Genomic DNA, 27,556 nt, shown 5'->3' with positions numbered 1-27,556 from the left:
GCTCAGGTCATGGTACCAGGGTCCTGGGATTTAGTCCCAAGTTAGGCTCCCTGCTCAGCAGGGAGTCTGCTTCTCTCTCTACACACCCCACTCACTTGCTTTCTCACCCTCTCTCTCAAATAAAATCTTTAAAGATAAAGAAATAAAATGAACTCTTTAAAAAAAAAGATTAAAATTATATATGTAAAATGATCTTACTTTTGTAAATTGTTTTTGTAAAAGCAAATATGTGTTTGGATACACAGCACAAATGGACGAAAAGACACCAGAAAGGAAATGCACCAAAATATTAAGTAATTATCACTTGATAGTGGGATTTTGAGTGTTTCTTACTTTCTCACTTAGAGCTTTCCTTACTATCTAATTACTTTTGCAGAAAAACCATAATCAATTTTAAATATTTGCTTTTTACAGCTCAATAATCATTTTCTTATTAATAACATCTATAACCACTTCCTTGTTTATAATATGCAGTGTACACTTAATTAAGAAATTCAGAAGTGGGACACCTGGGTGGCTCAACGGTTGAGCTTCCATCTTCAGCTCAAGGCATGATCCCACGGTCCTGGTATCAAGTCCTGCATCAGGTTCCCCATGGGGAGCCTGCTTCTCCCTCTGCCTATGTCTCTGCCTCTGTGTGTATCTCATGAATAAATAAATAAAATCTAAAAACAAATAAAAAAAAATTTCAGAAGAAAAAAAAAGAAATTCAGAACAATCTGTTCCTAAGGACTTCATGACACCCTAGAAATAAAAAGATACTAAAGAACCAATGATCATCAAAATTTCATGTTAAAAAATTCATGGTAACAGGATTAACACATAATACTTACAGTATAAAACCATCATCTTCTTTAATCCTCACAACTCATAAGGAAAAGACACCATTCCCACCTTACAGATTTTTATTTTCAGACCCTAATCCTTTCTAGTTCCTCCCAAGGTATAAAAAAAACTTTTTATATACTTTTAGAATTCATCCGGCCCAAACAAGAACTAAAATCTCCTCCCAATCACTCAGTTTATTACTTTTTTTTACCTCTATTCTATGTATTTACCACTCATCTTACTAAACTACAAATCACTTTTCTGTCTGGCTCACTCTTTGGCCTTCCAAATTCAGTTATCACGGGATTTCCCCATACTGGGAAGGTTTCCCAAGCACCCACACACTCTTGGGTCAGTTCGTTGTTCCTCCTAGCTACCCCAACAGCATTCTATGCATACCTATATACAATAATTCATAGCCCTGTACTGTAATCTATTTTATTTTTTCTCTAGATTATAAGGAAAAGAACTATGTCTTGTATTCTTACATTACTAATTCCTACATAGGGTTATTCAGTCAGTGTCAAATAAATGAGTGAATGGTACTACTAGTTATGCCATATATGTCTAATTCAGGCAAATACCCTAAAAGTCTTAAAAGGCTGGAGCCTTGTCACATGTCCCCTTTACTGAAGAAAAGAAAACACTCCCACACCTAAATGTAAGAGCTGAAACTACAAAACTTGTAGAAGAGAACTATGGAGTAAATCTTTGCAACTTTGGATCAAGCAGCAATTTCCTACTGTAAGAAACAACAACAAAAGACATAAATTGGACTCATCAAAAATTAAAAACTTTTATGCTTCAAAGGATACCACCAAGAAAGTGAAAAGGCGATCCACAAAATGAGAGAAAATATTTACAAATCATAAGTCACCTAAGAGCGCAGTATCCAGAATATATAAAGAACTCTTACAACCCAACAACAATAACAAAAAAGAATAAAACGAAAACTCAATGAAAATATGGGCAAAGGACTTGAATACACATTTCTCCAAAGAACATACACAAATGGCCAAAATGCACAGAAGAAGATGTTCAACATTTTAGTTATTAGGAAAATACAAATCAAAATCACAATGAAGTGCTTGCTTCAGCAACACATATACTAAAATTGGAACAATACAGAGATTAGCATGGCCCCTGCACAAGAATGACATGCAAATTTGTAAAGCATTCCATACTTAAAAAAAAAAAAAAAAACACCATAAGGAAATGTGAGTTCACACCAAGATAGCTAAAATCAAAAAGACAGACAAGGGGCACCAGAGTGGCTCAGTTGGTTAAGCATCCAACCCTTGATTTCAGCTCAGATCATGATCTCAGGGTCCTAAGACTGAGCCCCACATGGAGCTTTGTGCTCAGTGGGGAGTCTGCTGGAGATTTTCTCTTCCTCTCCCTCTACCCCTTGCCCACTCACACTCTTTTATGCTCAATGTCTGCCATTCTCTCTCTCTCTCTAATAATAATAAATGTTTTTTTAAAAATGAAAAAACAAGGGTAGCTGGCTGGCTCAGGCAGAAGAGCAGGCAACTCTTGATCTCAGGGTATGAATTTGAGCCCCACATTGGGTATAGAGGTTACTTTAATTAATAAATTTTAAAAAGGGGGAAGAGGCAACTGGGTGGCTCAGTCAGTTAAGCATCCAACTCCTGGCTTCAGCTCAGGTCATGATCTTAAGGTCGTGAGATCTAGCCCCACATCATGCTCTGTGCTCAGTGCAGAGTGTGCTTGAGTCTCTCTCTCTCCTTCTGCCCCTCCTCACTCTCTAAATAAATAAATCTTTTTGAATTAAATGAAAAATAAAAATAGATAAAATAAATGATGTGCAGTTGACCTTGAACACAAGCTTGAATGACATAAGTCCATTTATATACAGATTTGTTTCAATGAATAGCTGTATAGTACTGAAAATGTATTTTCTTTATGGTATTCTTTAATAATATCTTTTCTCTACCTTACTTTATTATAAGAATATTGTATATAAGACATACAAAATATGTGCTAATCAACCGTTTATGTTATGAGTACACCTACCGGTCAATAGTAGGCTATTAGTGGTTAATCTTGGAGGAATCAAAAGTTTTATGCGGATTTTCAACTGCATGAGGGTTTCAACTGCATAAATAGCACTGTTCAAGGGTCAACTATATTCATACATCATACAGCATGAACTTTGAAAATACTATGGTAAGTGCAAGAAGCCAGATACAAACCACATTTAGTAGGGTTTCATTTATACAAAACGTCCAGAATAGACAAACCCATAGAGACAGAAAGTAGAATAGTGTTGCCAGGAGCTGGGAGAATGGAGAAATAGGGAGAGACTGCTAATGGGTACAGGGTTTCTTTTGGAATGATGAAATATTCTAAAATTAGATAGTGGTAATGGTTACACAACTCTGTGAATATACTAAAACCACTAAATTGTTCCAAAAAAAAGCTTCTGCCAAGGTAAGCCTAAAAAATATTCCATGGATGAAAATGACAGTACTTATAAATCAATCAGTATCGTAGAAAGTTTATAGAAATTACATCTCAACAAATGATAATTGTCTTCATCAGTCTCTTCATTAAAGATTACAGATGTTCCATAGGCAAACAGTTCTTATTATCTTTATATCACACTTCTTAGATAAGAATGTTGGGGTAGGAATTAGAAAACAACAGAAATATACCAGACACTGAAACATACCATGTGATCTTAAGGGAGGCATTAATATTTCTGGACTTCTTTTAAGGCAAGTGGTTTGAACAAGATCTAAGACTCCATGAAGTTCTAAAAGCTTATGTTGTGTTTTTATTGCTACCTATAAGTACATCCAGGAAGAAATTTTTTTCTTAAGGTTTTATTTATTTCGAGAGAGAACACACACACACCCACACACACACATACACCCACACATGAGAGCAGTAGGGGAGGAGAGGTAGAGGGAAAGAATCCCAAGCAGAGTCCATGCAGAGTGTGGAGCCAAAGCAGGATCCCACAACCCAGGGATCATGACCTGAGCTGAAAGTTCAAGTGTCAGTCACTCAACCAACTGAGCCACCCAAGTGACCCAGGAAGAAATATTTTAAGCTTTTGATTAAATTATGTAAGTTCTCAAAACCTCTACTTTATTCAGATCAATATGGTAACACTAAGGAAATATCAGTTCACTTTAAAGCTTCCTGATGGTGATCTCCAACATTTTAAAGTCAAATAGTTAAGCACATTTTGATTTATGTATTCTCTTTTTGCTTTTTCCACTTTAGAAATTCCCTCTCAGGGGATCCCTGGGTGGCGCAGCGGTTTGGCGCCTGCCTTTGGCCCAGGGCGCGATCCTGGAGACCCGGGATCGAATCCCACGTCGGGCTCCCGGTGCATGGAGCCTGCTTCTCCCTCTGCCTGTGTCTCTGCCTCTCTCTCTCTCCCTCTCTGTGACTAACATAAATTAAATTAAATAAATAAATAAATAAATAAATAAGAAATTCCCTCTCAGAAAACCCAAATTTTAACTAAATATCCATTGATCACAGTGCTGTTTGTAACAATAAAATGTTATAAACAACATAACCACCAGTCAACAAAATAAGTCAGTAAACAAACAATGGTACACCCATACAATAGAGTATGGTCCCTAAAAATAAAGACAGTGATTTTTCTGGGGAAGGAAGATGAGAAAGCAGACTCTTATCCATACCCTCAAGGATAACTGCATTTAATTAACAATATTATTGGTGGAAGGTTGTATATGTGAATGGTACAGATATTCTTTACAAGAAAAACACTGCTGGGGTGCCCGGGTGGCTCAGTCTTAACTGCCTTCAGCTCAGGTCATGATCCCAGGGTCCTGGGATTGAGCTTCAAGTCAGGCTCCCTGCTGAGCAGCTTCTCCCTTTTCCTCTGCTGCTCCCCCTGCTTGTTCTCTCTCTCTCTCTCTAATTAATTAATTATTTTTAAAATTTTTTTTAATTAAAAAAAACACTGCTGGAAAAGAACATTAAATGAAATGGGAAAATATCCATTATATATATATTTTTTTAAATGGAAAATTCAGGTTACCAAAACTTGTATAGAATACAAACACATTCTTAAGAAAATAAAAGCATATATTGCCTAGGAAAATGTATACCATACCATTCATAGTGTTCACTTATGAATTATTTTACTTATTTTTGCTTATCTAAATTTTTTTCAGCTTTTAGACATAATTGACATGTAACACTGTATAGGTTTAAAATATGCAATGTGATGATTTCTGTACATATTGGGAAATGATTGCCATGGTAAAGTTAGTTAACACATCTATCATCTCATAGTTACAACTCGTGTGTGTGTGTGTGTGTGTGTGCTTATCTTCCTAATTTTTCTTAAACATTCTATTTCTAATAAAAAAAAATTTTAATGTGGGGCACCTGAATGGCTCAGTCAGTTGAGCATCTGACTCTTGATTTCAGCTCAGGCCATGACCTCAGGGTTGTGGGATCAAGCCCTACATCAAGCTCAACACTCAGCATGGAGTCGGCTTGCCCTCTCCCTCTACCCCTCCTACTAGTGCTCTCTCTTTCAAATAAATAAAATCTTTAAAAAATAATAAAAATAAAAAATGTTAATTTAATATAAAATAAGGTTCTCCTCTTTCATCTGTTTTATTCTGAAGGCTTAAGGTATAATAGCCCATCACAGAACCCATTTTTCTTTCCCAGGATAGTTTCTTATAACAATTCATTGTAAATGGAGAAAAAATTCTAGCTTCCTACTGAACCTAACAAGATTAATCCTTATTCTCAAAACTAAGGTGACTATAATTTTTACTTAGTGCCTACCCTTATTTGCTAATTTAATCTTCAGGGAAATTTATCATGGAAACCCCCTTAATATATTTGGAAAATACAAAACCAATACTTTGCTGGGGAATTTTTTGTACATTATGATTTAATTACTCTTCCAACAACAGCATGAGATAGTAATTTATCATCCTACAAATTATAATAGGTGGGGAATTTAAGGTTCAGAGCTATTACTAAAATCCCAAAGCTAAAGAGTACTAGCTCAGATTTGAAGGGTTCCAGGTCCAAGGCTTCCTAACACGACAGTTGTGCTTTTCATTTATACGTATATTTATTGAGAATCAGCAGTAAAAACCTCTCCGGAGAAAGAACATTCAAGTAGTTCTTTAAGAAGGAATAAGCTTTATTTAAATCATTTGTACCCAAAAGTACTTTGTTTATTCAAATGCTTTTGAATGGAAAATGTTTTTCTGATAAAAGTATTGAATTTATAACCCCAATAAAGAAAACAAAGAAGCTTAGTTAGTTGGCCTAGAGCAACCATCACATGTAAAGTTTAATATGACTATATTCTGTTCTCTTTTATACCAAATTTCTCTACTGTGTGTACCTACCATATGTATAAAAAGATAAGCATTCCCATAATGTCCTATGGCTCTACTTAAAAGCCCATCTTTATCCACCTAAATTTTAAGCCTTTTATGGACTTGAGGGTCTACAAAATTTGTTTTGGTTAATTATGGAAAATCTTATATAATATGGGAGACAGTGATGGTTCACAAATTGTATTTATTATTAAGCACATGAGTAATAGCTAAGCTTTGTTAAAAACAAGATTAACAGGCCCAAAATGGAATCACTTAAGCTAAGTCACTGTATCACCCAACCTAGCTCTATCTCATTAGTTTAGGCTCTCCCAGAAATGGAAACTTAAGCAAATCAAGAATCTCCTTATCAGCACTAGTTGGAGATAATGTGCCTGATAGACCCCTGCCATGCCCTAACGGAAAGTAGCCTGGCCAAAACCAATCCGCTCTTTCGTCTACTGTAACTTTCTTGTTCCCTCTCCATTCAACCTTTAAGTCTTTCATTTTGTACAGCTCCCTAGACCTCCTTTCTACCCACTGGACTAGATGCAGCCCCATTCGTGAGTGGTTGAATAGAGCCTATAGGATCTTCAAAATTTATTTAGTTGAATTTTGTTTTCTTAACAGCTTAAAATTCATTCAAATGTTTCTTTCTCTTTCACCACCTCAAAGGGAACTCTGTTCCACAATGTGTCACAGATTATTATTAACTAGGTTCCCAAAAGCCATTCACAGTCTGCTTTTCCTTTGCCTTCCTCTATGCCAGAGAAGGCACTTGCTTACCACTTAGTTGGCACAGCCCTTTTTGACTTTCAGCCTTTACCTCTTCCTCTGCTTCCTGCCTCAAACCTGGAATCAATACCTGAAGATGCAATAATCATCTGACCATGTATACAAAAACCACAAAACAGAGGGAAGGAGGTGGATCTCTGGTAATATTTCTTGTCTAGCTATACCAGCACAGCACTCTCCAACTCTGGACTTTTTGATACAAGAGGAAAATAAACCCCTTACTTGTTTAAGTCCATTATTGATTGGTTTTTCTGTTACATGAAATTACAATGACACAAAAACACACCGTAGCATGTGTTCTTTCCAGAATTTAAAGGACAGCTAGATCTGCTCCTCTTTCCAGTAGTTGTTTTTTTTAATGCTTTTAACAATTTATTTATTTATTTTTTAAGATTTTATTCAATCATTCAGTAAAGAGAGAGAGGGAGGTCACAAGCCGGGGGAGCAACAGAGGGAGAGAGAGAAGCTGAGCAGGGAGCCCAAAGTGGGGCTCAACCACAGGACCTGGGGATCATGACCTGAGCCAAAGGCAGGGACTTAACGAACTGAGCCACCAGGCACCCCACTTTTGACAGGCGCTCCACTTTTGACAATTTCTATATGTAAAACACAACATGTAATTTTCTTCAACACACAAGTAGGAAAAATGTGGATGCTAAGATTACATAAATACACAGTTTTCCGATGAAAAAAATGCTTCTTTTTCATAAGCCAAAAACACTTATTAACTATAAACTGGGCGAACACTGTGACACAGATAGAATTATCTCAACTATGAGCTACAATACCTAAGAAGCTGATGAGAGCTGTAAACTATAAAGCTCACCAGACTTTTATCTGAGCTTCAGGAAAAGTACAGAGAAAATAGCTTTAATTCCTATCAGGCTAAGACAGAAATAATTACACCTGTCAAATTGTGATAAAGGACATTCAAAGCATGAAAGTATTTGAGCTGGGTGGGATAGTGAAGTAGAAGGACTCTAAGCTCCCCTAGTCTCACAGATACAACTAGATAACACTGACATCAGTTTAAACAGCCCAGAAAACAGAACAACTAAAGTTAGGGAGTTTGGCAGAACAAACTCCACAACTAAAGTTAAGGAAGAGGCCACATCAAAGAACATAAGAAGGACAAAGACAGTCTGGGAGCAAACAAACCTTGGTCATCTTTGGTGAGAAGGGAGCTGGTGGGCATGGAGAAGGGCAAAAAACAGACTTTCACACTAATGACGATGACAAATCCCCATATTTGCCTCTGAAAGCAAGAGGGGCCAAAATTTATTAGTTCTTACAACCAGAAGAACTTAAAGCCTGGAATTTTAAAATCTGTGGACTCCACTTGGCAGAGCCTGAAGGATATTAGGAAGCAGAGTCTCCACCCATAAAGAGCAAACAACTCATGCAGATAAAGTATAGAACCGGCAATTTGAAAACTTTCAGGGGCAGACAGGAGACACAGTGATTTTCTCATCTCATAACATGGCCTGGAGAGATAGGGATCACAGGGAGTCCCCTACAGGGACAAAGGAGCTGGCAGGTGTCATTACTCTCCCTCACCCCCTAGCATAAAAAGCCAGGCGTGGGAACCAGCATAATAAATTCACTGCTTTACTTGCTTACACCAAGTGCTGGTCCCCTACACTTTAGCAGATCCACCCTTTTCAGACAGGCTCCCCTTACTCCTAGTGCTGTGGGCCCCTTCCCCAGAAAACCAGCACAAATTCTGCCAACACCATCCTCCTGACCACCGCCCATTGTGGGACCTCAGTTCTGGTGGGGGCAGGTATCCTCTTACCAGTACACTACCACATACCTTGTTAAAACGTGCCCCACTCATGCTGGGGCAAACACTGCCCTCAATAAACAAAGAGAGTCTCTGCAGACAACTGAACTGAAGGAAAAAGAGTCCAAGACTCAAGAGCAAAGCACATGCAACACATATAGGACACACTCCCTGAAGCACCAGGCCCTGGGGAACAGAGGACAATGCACTAAAGGGTACTATAGGACCTCTTCTTCATAAGGCTATTATTGTTAAAAGCAAGAAAAGTAGGTAACTTTCCTAACACGGAGAAACAGGCACAGAAAGTCAGACAAAATGAGGAGACAGAAAAATATGTCCCAAATGAAGAACCAAACCAAACCACAAGAGACTAAAGTAACAGATGTAGTAATATGTCTGATAGAAAATTTAAAGTAACAATCATACACACTGGACCTGTGTGTGTAGAGTGGAGGACATCAGTAAGATCCTTTTACAGAGATAAAAAAGAACCAATCACAGAGAAGAACACAATAAATGAATTTAAAAATGCACTTGAGGGAATAGCAGGCTAGATGAACCAGAGGAACAAATTAACAACCTGGAAGACAGAGTAATGGAAAGTAAACACGCTGAACAAAGGACAAGAAAGAAAATTATGCAAATTAATAACAGTCTTAAGGAACTCAGTGACTCCATCAAACATAACATTTGCATTATTGGAATCTCAGAAGAAAAGGAAAAGGGGGCAGAAAATTTATTTGAAGAAATAATAGCTCAAAACTTCCCTAAGAAAGAAACGATATCCATCCAGATGTAGGGGGCACAGAGATCACCCAAAAATTCAACCCAAGGAAGTCAACACCAAGAAATATGGTAATTAAAATGGCAAAAAAAATAAAAAAATAAAAAAATAAAAGCAATAGAGAAAAAATTTTTAAAGCAGAAAGAGAAAGGGGTGCCTGGGTGGCACAGTAGCTTGAGCATCTGACTCTTGCTTTTGGGTAGGGTAGTAATCTTAGATCATGAGATCAAGGCCCACATTGGGCTCTGTGTTCATCTCCTTGGGACTCCCTCTGCCTCTCCCCCCCATGCTCGTGCTCTCTCTCTCTCTCTCTTTCTCTGTCTCTCAAATACATAAATAAATCTTTAAAAAAAAAACAGCAAGAGGTAAGAAGACAGTTACATAAAAGGGAAACCACATAAAGCAATCAGCAGATTTTTCAGCAGGAACTTTGTAGGCCCAAAGAGAATGGCATGATACATTCAAAGTCCTTAAAGGGAAAAATCTGCAGCCAAGAATACTATCCACCAAGGATATCATTCAGAATAGAAAGAGAGATAAAGAGTTTCTCAAACAAACAAAAGCTAAAGAAAAATTCATGACCACTAAACCAGCCCTACAAGAAACATTAAAAAGGGACTCTGAGTGGAAAGGAACGACCATAAATGAGAGTATGAAGAGTAAAAAACAGAAAAGCAGTAAAAATAAATATTTCTATAAAAATTAGTGGAAGAATTCATAAAATAAAAGGACATATGGGACACTTGGCTGGCTTAGTCAGTAGAGCATACAACTCTTGATCTTGGGATCATGAACTCAAGCTCCATGCTAGGCACAGAGCTTATTTAAAAAAACAAAAGAAGTATATAAAATACAACACCATATACCTAAAACATGATGGGGAGAAGAGTAAAGAATGGGTTTAAATTTAAGCAAACATCAACTTAATATAGACTGCTATATGCAGAAGATGTTATATACAAATCTAATGGTAAACATAAATCAAAAACCAACAATAGATATGCAAAGAATAAAAAGAAAGGAATTCAAGTCTATCACTAAGGAAAGCCAACAAACATGAAAGGGAGCAAGAGAAGAACTGGAGAAATTCTATAGAAACAACCACAAAACAGTAATAAAATGGCAACACATATCTATCAATAACTACTTTGAATGTAAATGGACTAAACACTCCAATCAAAAGACACAGGGTGAGGGAATGGATAAAGCAGCAAGCCTCATTTATATGCTGCCTACAAGAGACTCATTTCAGACTGAAAGACACCAGCAGATTCAAAGTAAGGAGACAAGAAACATTTATCATGCAAGTGGATAACAAAAGAAAGCCAGGATTTCAAAATTAATATCCAACAAAATAGACTGTAACAAAAGACAAAGAAAGACACTATATAATACAAGAGGATATAACAACTATAAAAATCTATGCACCCAAAATGAGTGCAACCAAATATATAAAACTGTTAATAACGAACATAAAGGAAATAATCCATAATAATACAATAATAGCAGGGGATGTTAACACTCCATTTACATTGATTAACAAGTCATCCAAACAGAAAATCAACAAGGAAACAATGGCTTTGCACATGTGCTGCCAAAGCAAGTACAAGGAAACAGTGGCTCTGAATGACACACTGCACCAGATGGATTTAACAGACATACTCAGAACATTCCATCCTAAAACAGCAAAATACACATTCTTTTCAAGTGCACATGGAACATTCTCCAGAATAGATCATATATTAGGCCACCAAACAAGTCTCAACGAATTTTTAAAAATCAAAGTCATATCATGCATCTTTTCTGACCATAATGCTATGACACTAGAAATCAACCACAAGAAAAAAATCTGGAAAGAGTACAGATACATGGAAGGTAAATAACATGCTACTAAACAATGAATGGGTCAACCAAGAAATCAAACAAGAAACCAAAAATTATATGGAAATAAAAATGAAAACACAACAGTCTAAAATCTTTGGAATACAGCAAGTGGTTCTAAGAGAATAGTTTACAGCAACACAGACCTACCCCAAAAATCAAGAAAAATCAAATAATCAATCTAACCTTCACTTAAAGGAGCTACAAAAATAAGAACAAATAATCTTTAACAAAAGAGGAATTGTATAATGGAAAAAGACATTCTCTTCAACAAATAGTGTTGGGAAAATCGAAGAGCAATGCAAAAGAATGAAACTGAACCATTCTTCTACCATACACAAAAATAAACTCCAAATGGATTAAAGATTTAAATGTGTAATATAAAACCATAAAAATCCCCAAAAAGAGCACAGGTAGTAATTTCTCTGACATTAGTCACAGCAACATTTTTCTGTCTCCTAAGGTAAGGAAAATAAAAGCAAAAATAAATACTGGGACAATATCAAAATAAAAATTTTCTACACAGCAAAGGAAACAACAAAACTAAAAGACAACCTACTGAATAGAAGAAGATATTTGCAAATGACATATCTAATAAAAAAGGCTTAGTATCCAAAATATATAAAGAACTGATATAACTCAATACCCAAAAAAACAAATACTCCAATTAAGAAATGGACAGAAGACATGAAGAGACATTTTTTTTTTAAGATTTTATTTATTCATGAGAGACACACAGAGAGAGAGGCAGAGACACAGGCAGAGGGAGAAGCAGGCTCCCTGCGGGGAGCCCGATGTGAGACTCTATCCCAGGATCACGCCCTGAGCCGAAAGCAGACGCTTAACCACTGAGCCACCCAGGCATCCCTGAGGAGACATTTCTACAAAGACACATAGATGGCCAAGAGACATCCAAAAAAATTTTCAACATTTTCAATTTTCACTCATCAGCAGGGAAATGCAAATCAAAACTACAATGAGGTAACACCTCACACCTGGCAGTTGACTAAAAACAAAAATACAAGTAACAAGTGTTGGGGAGGATATGGGGAATAAGGAACCCTCTTCCACTGCTAATGGAAAGGAAAACTGGTGAAGCCACTATGTAAGACAGTATGGAGGTTCCTCAAAAAATTAAAAGTAGAGCCGCCCTACAATCCAGTATTCACAATACTGTGTACTTAACCAAAAAATACAAAAACACTAACTCAAAGGGATACATGCAACCCTATGTTTATTGCAGCATTATTTACAACAGCCAAACTACGGAAGCAACTCAAGCATCCATCAAAAAATAAATGGGTTAAGAAGATGTGGCATGCATTCATACACACACACAATAGAGTATCATTCAGCCATAAAAAGAATAAACTCTTGCCATATGCAAAAGCATGGATAAAGCTAGGGAGTATAATGCTAAGCAAAATAAGTCAATCAGAGAAAGACAAATACCATATGATCTTACTCATATGTGGAATTTAAGACAAAACAAATGAGCAAAGAAAAGAGAGAGACAAACTAAGAAACAGACTGTTTTTTAAAGTTTTAATTTTAATTCCAGTTAGTTAACATATAGTGTTATATTAGTTTCAGGTGTACAATGAGGTGATCCAACAATACCATAAATCAGCCAGTGCTCATCACAGGACAAGTGTACTTCTTAAGCCCCATTACCTATTGAAACAGATTTTTTTTTTTTTTTCAAACACACAAGGGTTTATTTACAAGCTCGAGCTTGGGTCCAAGTATACCCGACACAGCGGAGCAGGGACTTGGACCTGAAACAGATTCTTAACTACAGAGAACAACTGATGGTTACCAGAGGGGAGGTAGGTGTAAGGATGGAGGTAATCGAGGATGGAGATTTAAGAGTACACTTATCATGATGAAAAAATAAATAAAATGATTTAAAATGATTTAAAGAAAAAAGAACATTCAAAGTTACTGAGGATAAGAGGGGCACATATATACTATCTGTGGTGGTGAATGAAACTACATATGAAAAGCAATTAAGAAATATACATATTAAGAGCCTTAAAAACTAATATGCTTTGACATAGAAAATTTCTTTATAAGACAATTGTAAGAAAGAATCAGATATATGGACCAAAATTCATATACAAAACATCTATTCATGTTATTTGTATTATCAAAATACTGGAAAGAACTTAAATGTTCAATAATTAGAAAGGGTTAACTAGGGGGATCCCTGGGTGGCGCAGCGGTTTGGCGCCTGCCTTTGGCCCAGGGCGCGATCCTGGAGACCCGGGATCGAATCCCACGTCGGGCTCCCGGTGCATGGAGCCTGCTTCTCCCTCTGCCTGTCTCTGCCTCTCTCTCTCTCTCTCTCTCTGTGTGACTATCATAAATAAATAAAAATTTAAAAAAAAAAAAAAAGAAAGGGTTAACTAAAGAATTGCAAATCCACATGACAGAAGAACATAGACATCCGTTATAAAATGGGTTTTCAAAAGAAATGTAATAATATGGATAAACATTCTTCATATCTTATGTAAGAGGATCCCAAACTTATACAATCTTATTATCTTACTGACTTGTTCATGACATCTCTAGGTCAAAAGAGATATCTAGTAATTCCAGTATGGAGGTTCCTCAAAAAGGTAAAACTGGAACCACCAAATGATCCAGCAATTCCACTTCTTGGTATACAGCCAAAGGAAATGAATCACTATCTCAAAAAGATATCTATACGTCCCATGTTCATTGCAACATTATTTACAAAAGCCAAGACATGCAAACAACCTAAGTGTCCATTGGTAGATAAAAGGATAGAGAAAATGTGGCATCTGAGTAAAATGGAATATTATTCAACAATCAAAAAAAAAATCCTGCCATGTGTGACAATAAAAATAGAACCTGAGGGTATTATGCCAAGTAAAATAAGTCAGAGAAAGGCAAATACGTTATTATTTCTCTTATATGTGGAATCTTTAAAAACTAAAATAGAAACAGAGAACATATTGGTGATTACAGGAATGGAGAGGCAGAGTAGAAAGTACAAAGTACTCAAAATGTACAAATTTCCAGTTATAGGAAAAATAAGCTGTAGGGATATAATGGACAGCATGATGACTATAGTTAACAATACTGTATTGTATGTTTCAAAGCTGCTAAGAGAGTAAATCTTAAAAGTTTTCAACACAAGAAAAAAATTTGTAACTATGAAGTAGTGGATGTTAACTAAACTTATTATGATAATCATTTCACAATGTATACATATATCAAATTATTATGCAGCACACCTTATATTAATATAATGTTATATGTCAATCCAAGCTCAATAAAACCGGGAGTGGGGAGAGAGAAACCCAGAAGGAGATATCCATTCTATACCCACTAGAAAGGCTATAATAAAACAAACCAACAAAAACAGAACACCACAAGTGTTGGTGATGATGTAGAGAAATTAGAACCCTTATACACTGTACATGGGAATAGAAAATGGCACAGCTACTGTAGAAAACATTTGGCAGTTCCTTAAAAAGTTAAATATAGAATTACCATATGACCCAGAAATTACACTCCAAGAGAACTGAAAACATGTTAAGAAAAAAAAAAAAAAAACCTGTCCACAAATGTTCATAACAGCATCACTCACAATAGCCAAAAAGTGGAAACAACCCAAATTTCTGAGTGGATGAATGGATAAAGAAAACGTGGTACATCCATATAGTAGTGTATCATTCTATTAAAAAGTACTAAAAGCCATAAAAAGTACTGAAGTACTGATAATTCCCCACAATATAGATGAACTTTGAACATATTATGCTAAGGGCCTGGGTGGCTCAGTCAGTTAAGCGTCCAACTCTTGATTTCAATTCAGGTCATGATCTCAGGGTTGTGGGATAGAGCCCTGTGTCTTGTGGCTGGCCACAGGCTAAGCAGGGAGGCTGCTGGAGATTCTCTCCCCCTGCCCCTCCCCCTGCTCGTGCAACACGCGCTCTCTCTCAAATAATAGATAAATATTTTTTAAAAAAGAAAAAGAAAATACTAGGCTAAGTGAAAGAAGCCAGCCACAAGAAGCCACATAGTCTATGATTCTATTTACATGTAATATCCACAATAGGCAAATCCATATAGGAAAGCAGATAGTGTTTGCCGGAATCCAGGGGACGGAAAATAGGTGCATGAACTGCTTAACAGGTATGGATTTTCTTTTGCTGTAACAAAAATGTTCTAGAACTATCTTAGTCCTTTAATAAGAAACTTAGTAGTGGTAATGGTTCCACCATGCTACAAATGTACCAAAACTCACTGAAATGTTTAACTTTGAAATGGGGAACTTTATGTTTTGTCAATTTTACTTTTAATTAAAAATAATGATACATAATTAACCAATTGAAAACACCAGCAGGGAGGTAGGAGAAACTGGAGGAAGGTGGTTAAAAGGTACAAACTTCCAGTTATAATAACCTACAACACTATGCCCATAGCTAACACCACTATATGATATACAAGAAAGTTCTTAAGAGAATAGATACTAAGAGCTCTCATCACAAGGAGAAATTTTTATTTTATCTTTATGAGATGATAGAATTAACTAATTCTATTGTGGTAAATCATTTCACAATACATGTAAATCAAACAAGTATACAATCATACCTTATGCTATACACTTTTTTTTTTATTACTTAAGTAATCTCTATATCCAATGTGGGGCTCAAACTCATGACCCCAAGATCAAAAGTTGTTTTTTTATCATGATATACAGAGAGAGAGGCAGAGACACAGGCAAAGGGAGAAGCAGGCTCCTCACAGAGAGCCTGATGGGGGTTGGGGGGCTCAATCCCAGGACCCCAGGATCACAACCTGAGCCAAAGGCAGACGCTCAACCAATGAGACACCCAGGTGCCCCCTAAGATCAACAGTTGAATTCTCTCCCAACTGAGCCAGCCAGGTGCCCCTATGCTACACCCCTCAAACTTATACAGTAATGTATGTAAATTATGTCTCAATTGAAGGGGGTAGGGAAGACCAGAAGAATATGCCAAAATATTACCAATGTTTATCTCTGAGTGGTCGGGGTTTTGAGTGGTCTTATTATGTGATTTATATTTTCTTCTTTATGTTTCTATAATTCCTAGCTTTCCTTTAATGAGTACATATTGGGTTTTTGTTAACACGTTGATTTTTATAAGATAATAAAAGCTGTTTTATTTTTTTAAGATATTTGCCTCTTTTACGCCTGGCTGGCTCAGTCAGTAGAGCATGCAACTCTTGATCTTGGGGTCACGAGTTCAAGCCCTCATTGAGTGTAGGGTTTACTTTAAAAATAAATAATAAATAATAAAATTTTAATAAAAAATAAGGGGCAACTGGCTGGCTCAGTCAGTGGAATATGCAATTCTTGATCTCAGGGTTGTGAGTTTGAACCCCACATTGAGCATGGAGCCTACTTAAAAAGAATAAATAAATTTTTTAAAAATCAAAAATTAAAAATAAAGATATTTTGCCTTTTTCTCGTAAGTTATACGTACTTTACAGTTTAAAGGTTTTATCATTTTTAAATAGGTAATATAAACGTAGTAAAATAAATATGAACAGGTATTTTTCAAATAATACAAGAGCATATACTTTTTTTCAAAAAATCTTCTCAACCCAACTTTCCTTCCTGTAGACTATCACAATTACCAATTTGTTGTGATACTTCCAATCTCAGTTTTTGCAGTCTGAGATTACATCTCATTTATCCTGCATACTCATTACCTATGGCACAATACTTGGCTCATGGAAAGGAATCAAATGAAAAATAGTAAACAATGGATAAATGAATGGATAGCCAGTAAAATGAAGACAGATGAAAAGAGCGACGCCTGAGTGGCTCAGCAGTTGAGCATCTGCCTTAGGCTCAGGATGTGATCCTGGGGTCAGGTATCCTGGGGTCCAGGGATGGAGTCCCACATCCGGCTCCCTACAGGGAGCCTGCTTCCCCCTCTGCCTATGTCTCTGCCTCTCTCTGTGGTTCTCTCATGAATAAATAAATAAAATCTTTAAAAAAAAAAAAAAAAGACAGATGAAAAGAGATAATAGAAGACAGGCAGAGAGAGGATGATGTATGAAAATTTGGATAGAGATAGGTTGATGAATGAATAGGTGAATAGACGAATGTTGTTGAGAACTTACTATTAAAGTAACAATAAAACCAACATAATTTATATATATGTGAAAACAAAAATATTTCCATTATCTTGGTCTAGCAGATTATAAGAAAAATATTAACGAGGAAAAGCTAAAAACAGCACATGGTACATACATAAATTACTTAAGAAACACCATAAATGAGCTAAGTATTAATAAGGAATTTATTTATTTATTAAACCAATGCCCTATTAAACTCGGGCAGTCAGGCTCACACTGAATAAAAGAATAGCGACCCCCCACCAAAGACCAAATTGGTAATCCAAAAGATTGGATAAAGGAAACCTTTCAGAATGTAGAGAGAAAAATGAGTTGCAATTTTTGAAAATGGATTTAAGAGACATAGAAGGTAGAGCCTAAAAGGTCAACATTTGTTAATACGCACATCTGAAGAAGAGAACAAGAAAGGCAACAGAGGGAGAAGAAAAAATAATCAAATAAATAACAGGAAATAAAAATTGCCCTAAATCAAAGATAAAAGAAAAAGTCCACTAAAAGATCCATATGAAACAGGCAAGATTGGAAAAGGGGAGTGAAGGAGTAGGGGATAGGCAGGAGGAGTGCAACTAGACTAAATATCACTTTTTACCTTTTAAGTTCAAATTACATGCATTGGTTATGTATTCAAAAAATAAATACTTTGTTAAAGACACAGAAACAAAGGCATATAATTTTTTTTAAAAACTATATTTTCTAGACAGACTTTGGTGAAATTTTAGAATGCCGAGATAAAGTGAAAAATCCTAAGAGATTCCAGAAAGGAAAATGCAAGCTTCCAATAAAGAAACTCCCGTGAGCAACAAGAAATACCAGAAGAAATGAAGCAATAGTTTTGGGTTCTGAGACAAAAATTGTTCTTAATATAGAATTCCATATTCAGCCAAACTATTAATCAAGTATGAGTACAAAACACATTATCAGACACACAAGAACTCAGAATATGTACACATCCTATATGAAAAAGCTTCTCAAAAGGATGTACTCAACTGAACCAAAACAAAAAGTCCAAGAAAAATCACATGAAATGTAAAGAAACATTATTAGCTAAGCAAGAGCCAGAATATTTGAAGAAAGGGCAAAACAACTTAAGAATAAGACCCATTAGGCCTGAATACCTGAAAGATTGTTTTAAGCACCACTTATTTTATGCCCAAGATTACTTTTCCTTCTCCACGGGTCTCAATATACTAATTCACCCCACAATAAATATTTCATAATCATAGTATTTTAAGGCTGTTAAAAGGTTTTCAGTGTTCCCTTCGTAGAATCAACTTATAGACAAAAAGCAGGCTGCATAAAAATTATACTTTAAATATTGGCAGATAGAGAAAAAAAGAAGAAATATATTACTTTCCTTAATATTCGTATCAGGAAGACCACAAATAATATCTAAACTAACAAATCAAGAAAAAGAAGTTTATGATCTAAATAAAGTCATAAAAGCATTCCCCCCCAAAAAAATTTAAAATACCAAAGGTAATAAATTTGAACACTGAGATGGGAAAGGGGAAAACAAGCGGTAGTGCAATTTCACAAAATTGCTCAGCTTTTCTGGTGGAAAATCAACAACAACAACAAAAAAAAAAAAACACCTAAATTTGATAAACCAAGAAACAGAATTATAGAGGCACCTGGGTGGCTCAGTAGGTTAAGCACCTGACGTTCAGATCAGGTCATGATCTCAGAGTCCTGGGATGGAGCTCAGCAGAGTATCTGTTTGTCCCTCTCCCGCTGCCCCTCCCTTCACTCATGCTTGCAAATACATAGTCTCTCAAATAAACAAATAAATATTTTTTAAAGAAACAGTTATATGCTTATTATTTAAAGTTATAATGGTGAGCACTAGCAAAACTTAGAAACAGCTAACACTGGCTACCTCTGAGAAATGAGGGAAGCTTGAGAGTGGACAATAAGAAGGAAGGCTTTTACTTTTCATTTTACATACAGTTGTACTGTTGGGGTTTTTTTAATCATGTACAATATTATTTGATAAATTTTAAATGCATAAAAATAAAAATAATTCCATTTTGACACAAATATACTATAAGGATCAAAAGATTACTGAGAAATTAGTTAAGCTACACAAGGTCAAATTACATATAATTTTCCTGAAAAAAAAAAAGGAAAATTTTTAATTTGCACCTAAACCCAAGACAATAGGATTCACTCAGTGTTTAAGTCACTCTTAAAATGCAATTATAATAATCACACTGCAAAAGGGAAAGAGAAAAAGGAAACTAACTTTTGTAAAAAGCAACATGCTTCGCTCAGACCACTTGGTACTTCCATAGATGAGCTTATTTAACAATCTTAAGAAAAACTATAACTGGGACTCCTGGATGGCTCAGCAGTTGAGCATCTGCCTTTGGCTCAGGTTGTGATCTCGGAGTCCCAGGATCGAGTCCCACATTGGGCTCCCCATGGGGAGCTTGCTTCTCCCTCTGCCTGTGTCTCTGCCTCTATTTCTCATGAATAAATAAATTAAATATTTTTTTAAAAAGATAAATTATAACTTTCCTACAGAAAGACACAACTAACCTGTAAGGCACACTAACCACCTATAAGGCAAAAGTTTTACCTTATTTTTCCAGCAGCCTTGGATTCACCTTTCTGTCCAAATGTAAGTATTTACGAAAGTTTGCCATGACACGATTTTGGTCTGTGGTCACAGTACAAAACAAAATTAAATCCATTTCCTAATCATGTTCTGCTTGGTAACTGAGATCATCAACCACAAAATCTCACTGAAGTAAAATTTTTAGATAGAACACACAACAAGTTTAAAGCCTCTATGAGGATGTGTTTTTCCTTTAGAAAGACTCATTATATTAGAAATTTAAGATATTTTATAAGGATACTAATTACTTGAGGACTTTATAGGTTTTTACTTCTCTTTGATCCATCATTTACTTTTGGATAAGAATTCAAACCCTCAATAAAAAAACTGCTGCACACTTGTATCCTGAATTACATCCTGTCTCCTCTCTTGAGGCTCTCTTTTATCCTGCACAATGCATGCTCAAAAGGGCTATTACAGGAAGTGTTGAACTATCAGCTATTTATAAATGGACAAAATCTTCAAATAGCTTTGCCGGCTACCTCTTCATGGTTCTAGACCTTAAACGCTACCTATTTTTAAAGAAACAGTCATGTTAATAATTCAAAATATTAAAATGCTCTCTAGGGAAAAAAATATCTTGTCCCTTTGTTTTGAGATCCAAAAGCAGCACTATTATACAATCCCGACATCACAAGATAACAAACAAGCTGATCTTTAAAAAACACATTAACCAAATAGTCTTACTCTTATAATTTGCCACCAAGAAATTTTCAAATTGTAATATATTGCCTTCAAGTCTTCTATACTAATGTCTACATTTCACTATGCTACGTGAGCATTTTGCAAAACAAGCACAGTTTAACATCACATGTTAATTTTTTTCCCAGCATATTCAGTCCAAATATATAGTACACAAAAGTAAAAATCCTTAATTCATCAATATTGACATCCATTACATTGAAAAAAAAAGCAAAACAAAACAAAACAAACTTTCCATAGATCTACTTTTTTCCGCACATAGAACTCGGAGACTTGCCTTTTCCATGCTACTAAAACAGTAACCTCTACTTCCTATGGCAAAATAATAATTTAGAACTCATTTACATTTATGAATAATTATTCTTAGAGCCTTAAACATTTCTTTTCCTTATTCTCAGCATCCTTGTCTATAGTCTTTAGAGATTTATATCTCATGTATCATCATGTTAGCAAATCATTTCAAGCCAGTACTTCCAAAGGGAAATAGCTTACAGAAAAGTAAATTAGCTACAGTAATACACACAAAAACTGTACTTACTAGGACATTCATTGCAGTATTAGTACTAGCAAAAGATTGGCAACAGCCTAAAAGTCCAAACTAAGAGGGACAGTTAAGTAATTTATGTCAATACAATGGAGTACAATGAAACTATTAACAATAACTAGGCATCTCTGCCTATCTTATATAAGGACTTTCAAATTATATTTGTTTAAAAATATAGAGAGAAATGTAAACTATTTATCATCAAACACAACACACCCCAAGAAAATCTCTCTAAAATGGAAAACCAAGTATGGCTGCCTGTAGAAAGGAGAAAGGGTGGGGAAAGGGAAGGCTTACGTATTTCATTATGTCTTTTTATGCACATGCACTTACAAATTACTGAACACATACTTTTTTTAACAAAGTATTTTTCAAAAACAAATATTCTCGATTGCATTCAAATTGACAGTTTTTCAGTGGAAGTATTGGCTTGCATTATCAAACTGTTTCAGCCTCAAAATCCCTTCTCTACCTTGAAAGACATGAGCTTTCCTATTTCATTTGTCCACACTGTCATATACCCCATTGTTACTAAATGGTCACATCAGGGGCACCTGGCTGGCTCAGTCAGTGAAGCACGCAACTCTTGATCTTGGGGTCATGAAGCCCAAGATCTTGAGCCCCGTATTGGGTGTAGAGATTACTTAAATAAAAAAAAAAAAAAAAAAGTCACTTCATAGATTTGAAAATTATGTGTTGCTGCGCCATGCATTCCAAATATTCTAAGCCTTCCCAGTCCAGTATCATAGCGACTAGCCAGCTTTTCAGTCATAGTAATCACATTCCTTAAGCCACATGTGGCTAGTGGCTACTATACTGTAGAGCATAGATGCAGTTCCATCAGTTCATGAAGTTCTATTAGACATCACTGCTCTAAACTAAGGGTTGGTAAACTAAGCAGGGAACGCTACAGCCTGCAGACCAAAGCCAGCTCACCATCTGTTTTTGTAAATAAAGTTCTATTGGGACATAATCATTCTAATTTATATTCATTTATACATTGTGGATACTGTGGCACTACAACAGCAGATTCAAGTAATTATAGCATATATGGTATGGCCCACAAAGCCCCAAATATTTAGTATCTGCCTCTTTGTGGAAAAAAGGTTGTCGGCCACTGCTCTACACAATCAAATTTCATTGAAAAGAGCATTTCTTTCCCTTGGGCTCCAAAAATAAAGTTCTGAAGGCTTGCACTGCATTAATGAAGAACCAACTAAACATAAACCAGTGATTTACTAGTGCCAATTAAACGTAAACCCAAAATATCAATAAATTTCCTAAAGTATGCTTGAATGCTGGCATTTTCTAAGCATCTCTATAAAATAGCTAGCAAAAGCACAGAAGAGACACCTGGGTGGCTCAGTCAGTTTTGCTTCCAAATCTTGATGTGGGCTCAGGTCATGATCTCAGGGTTGTAAGATTGAGCCCTGCAGCTTATTACTTAAAAGCAATATTACACACCTAACAACAAGAGGGCAAAATCACAGCTAATGAGTTTCCTTGGTGAATAAGAGAAGGCTTCTAGAAGAACAACTATTTGAATTGGGTATTAAGTATGAGCAGGAGTTTACCAAGTTTATGGGAGTGAGAAAAGGGAGGGAGGAATGGCAGAGCAACACCATTCTACTTTGAATGCAGGGAAGGAGAAAAAAAAAAAAAGACATGAAAAGGACTTACCAAGTCCAGTGCTACAGAAACATGGCTTGAACACTCTGGAAAATAGGACGGAGTTGATGGCAAGTATAAATAAAGTCTGTAAAGACTAAAAGACTTTAGGATCCGAATGCAAATAGCTTTACGTGCCAAAGTAAGGAATGAAGATCAGATGTGATCCATAGAGAAATCCACAGTTTTCCAAGATGGGACATGATTGATTTTGCTTTATAGAAAAGTGACCCTGGGCAACTTGGATCTTGGACTATGGTGAGGAAAGACTAACAGCAGAGACCAGCTTGGCTACTGTGCAGATCAGAGATGGCGGACCAAAGTAAGGACAGTGAGAATGAAGAGAGAAGCCAGATGAAAAGGACTATAGGCCTGCACTCCTGCTTTTTTTAAATGTCCATGTGATATTTTCCCTTTTCTGTATTTGTTGGTATAGATATATCCTTTGCATGGAAAAAGTTTATACAGTAAGATTGTCAAAAATGGAGGCAATGTTGCCTTTTTTGTTCTGCCTCCTATGGTATTAAGAAGGAAAACATCAGAAAATGTCACGACTCAGTCACGAGATCTGGATTACTGTCTTGTAATTTGCTGTGAGGCTTGTCTTTGCTATGAGACTCTGGTCATGACAGCTCTGGTTTTCTCATTTGTAAAAAAGAAATGAGACTAAATGATCCAAAATTCTCGATAGCATTCTAAAATGCTACAATCATACTTCTTTAATCTTCGTAGATCTGCCAAGAAGAAGAATGCAAATACAATTGCCTAGCTACAAGCCAAATGTGAAAAATCCATCAAAACCAGGCTGATATGACCATGCTTATTATTTACCTATATGCATCCACATGTACCTAACTACATTTGTGAAGGATTTCATGACCTACATGAAGATATGCAGTCACCAATTACTCATCTGTAACTTAAGATACATTAAGATGTATAGTCACAACTACTCATCTGAAACCCTAAGGCAAAAGTGAAACTCTGTTGTCAGCCATTTCACTTTCAATTACCATGTATCTTTCAAAAACGTTTCCAAAAAGGAGCATTATTTTAATGGAGTGGTTCAAAGACTCAATGAATGTTTGCAAAGTTGAATAGTAGTAATGTTGGATACAACAGTTTTCAGACCTAACATTATCCTATGGAATCATTTGTTTGGACCTCTTGTTGACAAAAGAACTTTTTAATAATGTTCCTTTATCAATCAAAACAAAGTTTTTCAAATTTAAGAAATATCGCCTTGAGATTTGTAACCATAAACCATTGTGTGATGTTAATGCTAAAAGAAAAACTATTACAAATTCTTGCTCTTTCTAAAAAGTCTAGAAGTATTCTGAACTTGTTTCTCAAGAATAACTTTTAAGCCTAATTTTAATTAAAAAGGATGGTTGGATCAAAAGATTCTCTTTCTCCAAAACAAAAAGAACAAGTAATATTATTATTAAAAGTGAAAAACCCAAATGTAATCTTTCATTTCCACTCTGTTATAAACTTATGTGGTACAACTGACATAGCCTAAGGTAAAATCATATTTTGATGGAAATATTCTAAGGTTTTTTAAGGTGTAGACTAGTATAAACTACAATCAGAGACTTTTCTAGTGATGTTTTGGGTTACATTACTTCTTCCAGTGTTTCTCTGAAAGATCTGAATGATTTTTTGGTTACATAATACTATGTTATATACAGAATAATTTCTCTTTAATGAACCATGTCATTTTTTTTCTTGTTCCATAAGATAGCCTTATACATTTTTTCTGAATTAACCAAAATAAATTCTGTCAAGAGCTAACCTGTAATGGACCATGATCAGAGTGTAAAATCCTTTACTATGCAAATCTGCATCACAGCTTAGAACCATCACTAAAAACTTTGTTCTTTCAAGTCGCTTGTATCACGGAACATAAAACTAATCCTACCAACCCACAAGAGATGTGTTTACTGTAAAACCTCAAATCTCAACTAGACCTTTGACCCAAGAAAACCTACCTTTATAATGACTTTTCTTATAACCAATACAGTGATATCAACTAATGCTTTCAGATCCTAAAAGTTTCTTTAAAAAGCGTATTTTGAAGATACACAAACTGATCTTATTCTATTCGAGAAACTTTATTAATTCTGCTCAAACAAATTTCACTCAAGAAGAAAAGTGTAGTCGAATCAAGAACTTTATTAGAGGGGAAAAATATTAAAAAAAAAAAAAAGAACAATGAGAAGCAGGAATTAAATTTAGCTGTTTTTTGGTTGTGGCCCATGCTATCAAAAAATACAATTCAAAAGCAGAATCCTCAATTTTTCTCACAAGTTACCTACTGAAAGGAAGCTATTTTTAACAACAAAAATGAAAATACATCTTAGAAATTCCAGATCAAGTGTATCACAACGTAAGCACGAGGAGTATGAAAAACACACAAGGTGGGATTTGTTTTGTAATGCCAGTGTCCAACCAGGAAAACTAGATGTGCTCTTCCCCAAGTATATCTGCTAAGATTCCTTACAGGGACACCAGGAGAACAAGCAGAGCTAATATTCCAGAAGCAAAATACAAGTTAATTATAGTGCCTCACAGTCCAAGATATTAATTCAAGGACGACACCTGGCAAGTAACTGCAAGAACCATGAGTTAAGCTACAACTGAACGCCATGGGGCTCGTCCAGTTCAGAAGGCAAAAGCTAAACGCGGCTCACAATCCTCTCTCCGCACGTGTGCAGCACCTCGTGAGGCCACGACGCTCCAGGGCGAAACGGCGTGTAGGGTCGGGCTCCGCGGGCTCCCCGGGCACCGGCGCGCGGCCCCGCCTGCTCCGCCCTGGCCCCCCCACACCAGCTGCAGCGATGGCAACAGGCAGGTGCGCAGGACGCGACGCAGCGCCGCCAGTCCCACTAACGTCGCCGCGGCCGATCCTCCCTTCACTCAGGGATGTCCCGTTACGAGCCTACAAACTCTCTCCCCCGAGTGGTTTCTGACAGCCTTGGGAACCTAGGCGGGAGGGCTCGAGAGACGTCCCCGGGCTCCCGGCTCCGGGGGAGGAGGATCCCCGCCAGGGTGGGCGGAGGGGAGGCCAAGGGTTCACCCCGACCCTCCTCGCCGCGGGGAGCTGGTGCCTCCGGCCCTGCAGCCCGCGCACGGCTACCCTACAGGACCAAGGACAGGCGCTGTCAATACTTTCTCCAGCTCGCCTTCTCCTAAGACGGCGATCCATGGACGCTTCCAAGAGGTGTTACCACGGGTCGCCCTCAACTCCCCGGGAGAACAAGAGATCCAGGCCCGCCTTCCGTCCTGGCCCATCCAGGTGCTCGGGAGCCCCCAGCGCGCAGTCATTCGGCCAGGGGGGCGCAGGGGAGGACCTCAGGATGCCCCAGATTGGGGTGTGGAGGACCTCAGGATGCCCCAGGTGCGGGTCTGGAGGACCTCAGGATGCCCCCAGGTCGGGGTGCGGAGGACCTCAAGATGCCCCAGGTCGGGGTGCGGAGGACCTCAGGATGCCCCAGGTCGGGGTGCGGAGGACCTCAGGATGCCCCAGGTCCGGGTGGGGAGGACCTCAGGATGCCCCAGGTCGGGGTGCGGAGGACCTCAGGATGCCCCAGGTCGGGGTGCGGAGGACCTCAGGATGCCCCAGGTCCGGGTGGGGAGGACCTCAGGATGCCCCAGGTCGGGGTGCGGAGGACCTCAGGATGCCCCAGGTCGGGGTGCGGAGGACCTCAGGATGCCCAAGGTCGCGGGGGGTGGGGGGTGGGGGGACGAGTTAGGGAACTAGGCGAAGTTCCGCCGGTAAAGCGCGGCGGGTCTCCCGGGAGGTCCCACCTTGGAGGGGAGGCGCGGAATTCACAAGGTGCAAAGGCGGAATCGGCGGGGGGAGGATGGATCCCGAAGTCGGCGGGTGTAGACAGGGGCTGCGCCCAGAGCCGGGAGGCTGCCCGGGCCCCCAGCGCTCGGCCGCGCCGCCGGCTCCCCGGCTGGGTTTCAAACCGCCGCCCCCGGGGAGGCGCTCAGCCGATTGGAAGTTCCGCCACGACCGTCACCGGCCCAGGGCCGGAGCGGCAACTCCTCGACGAAGCTCTCCCGGCGCCCCGCGTGCCCCCCGCCCGCCCCCGAGAGCAGACCCCGCCAACTCCACCTCCGCGGAGGTGCCCCCTCGAGTCCCCGCCGCCAGCCCGGGGCGCGCGGGGGGCGCCCTCGGGGACGGGACCGCCGCCCCCCGACCGGGCTGCGCCGCGGGAGTCCGCGGGGCGCGACGGGGCCGCGCGGGGCGGAGGGTGCAGGGTGGAGGGTGGGGGGGCAGCGCCCGCGCCCCCCAGTCCGCGCCGGGACGCGCGGCCCCGCGCCCCCCGCCGCCTCGGCCCCCGGGAGCGGCCCGCCCCGGCTCCGACCCAGCCGCCCCGCGCGGTCGCGGGCAGGGCGAGGACCCGGGCGAGCCCGCTCCCCCCGCCCC

At 38.2% G+C, this 27,556-nt stretch overlaps 1 protein-coding gene and 1 non-coding gene across 10 annotated transcripts in view; one reads left to right on the top strand and one right to left on the bottom strand.

Annotated features, from left to right (window-relative positions):
- CDK19 (cyclin dependent kinase 19) overlaps nucleotides 1-27,556 on the bottom strand; it is a 161,577-nt gene that overhangs the window by 133,693 nt on the left and 328 nt on the right. The window contains exon 1 of one of the 9 annotated variants that reach the window (XM_077902786.1): nucleotides 26,929-27,090. The exons of 7 other annotated variants lie outside the window; for them this stretch is intronic. The gene's annotated coding sequence lies outside the window, so the exon portion shown is untranslated. Of the gene's footprint in view, nucleotides 1-26,928; nucleotides 27,091-27,556 lie in introns of those variants that run through there. One more of the 9 variants, XM_077902790.1, reaches the window with a different exon arrangement.
- On the top strand, nucleotides 1,913-2,016 carry LOC144317982 (U6 spliceosomal RNA). Its single transcript, XR_013383845.1, has one exon. It is a non-coding gene; the product is annotated as a U6 spliceosomal RNA (small nuclear RNA).

Source organism: Canis aureus, chromosome 7, assembly GCF_053574225.1.
Source record: "Canis aureus isolate CA01 chromosome 7, VMU_Caureus_v.1.0, whole genome shotgun sequence".
NCBI classification, from domain to species: Eukaryota; Metazoa; Chordata; class Mammalia; order Carnivora; family Canidae; genus Canis; species Canis aureus.
Note: the sequence above shows the minus strand (reverse complement) of the source record. Positions and strands in the feature narration are given on the sequence as shown.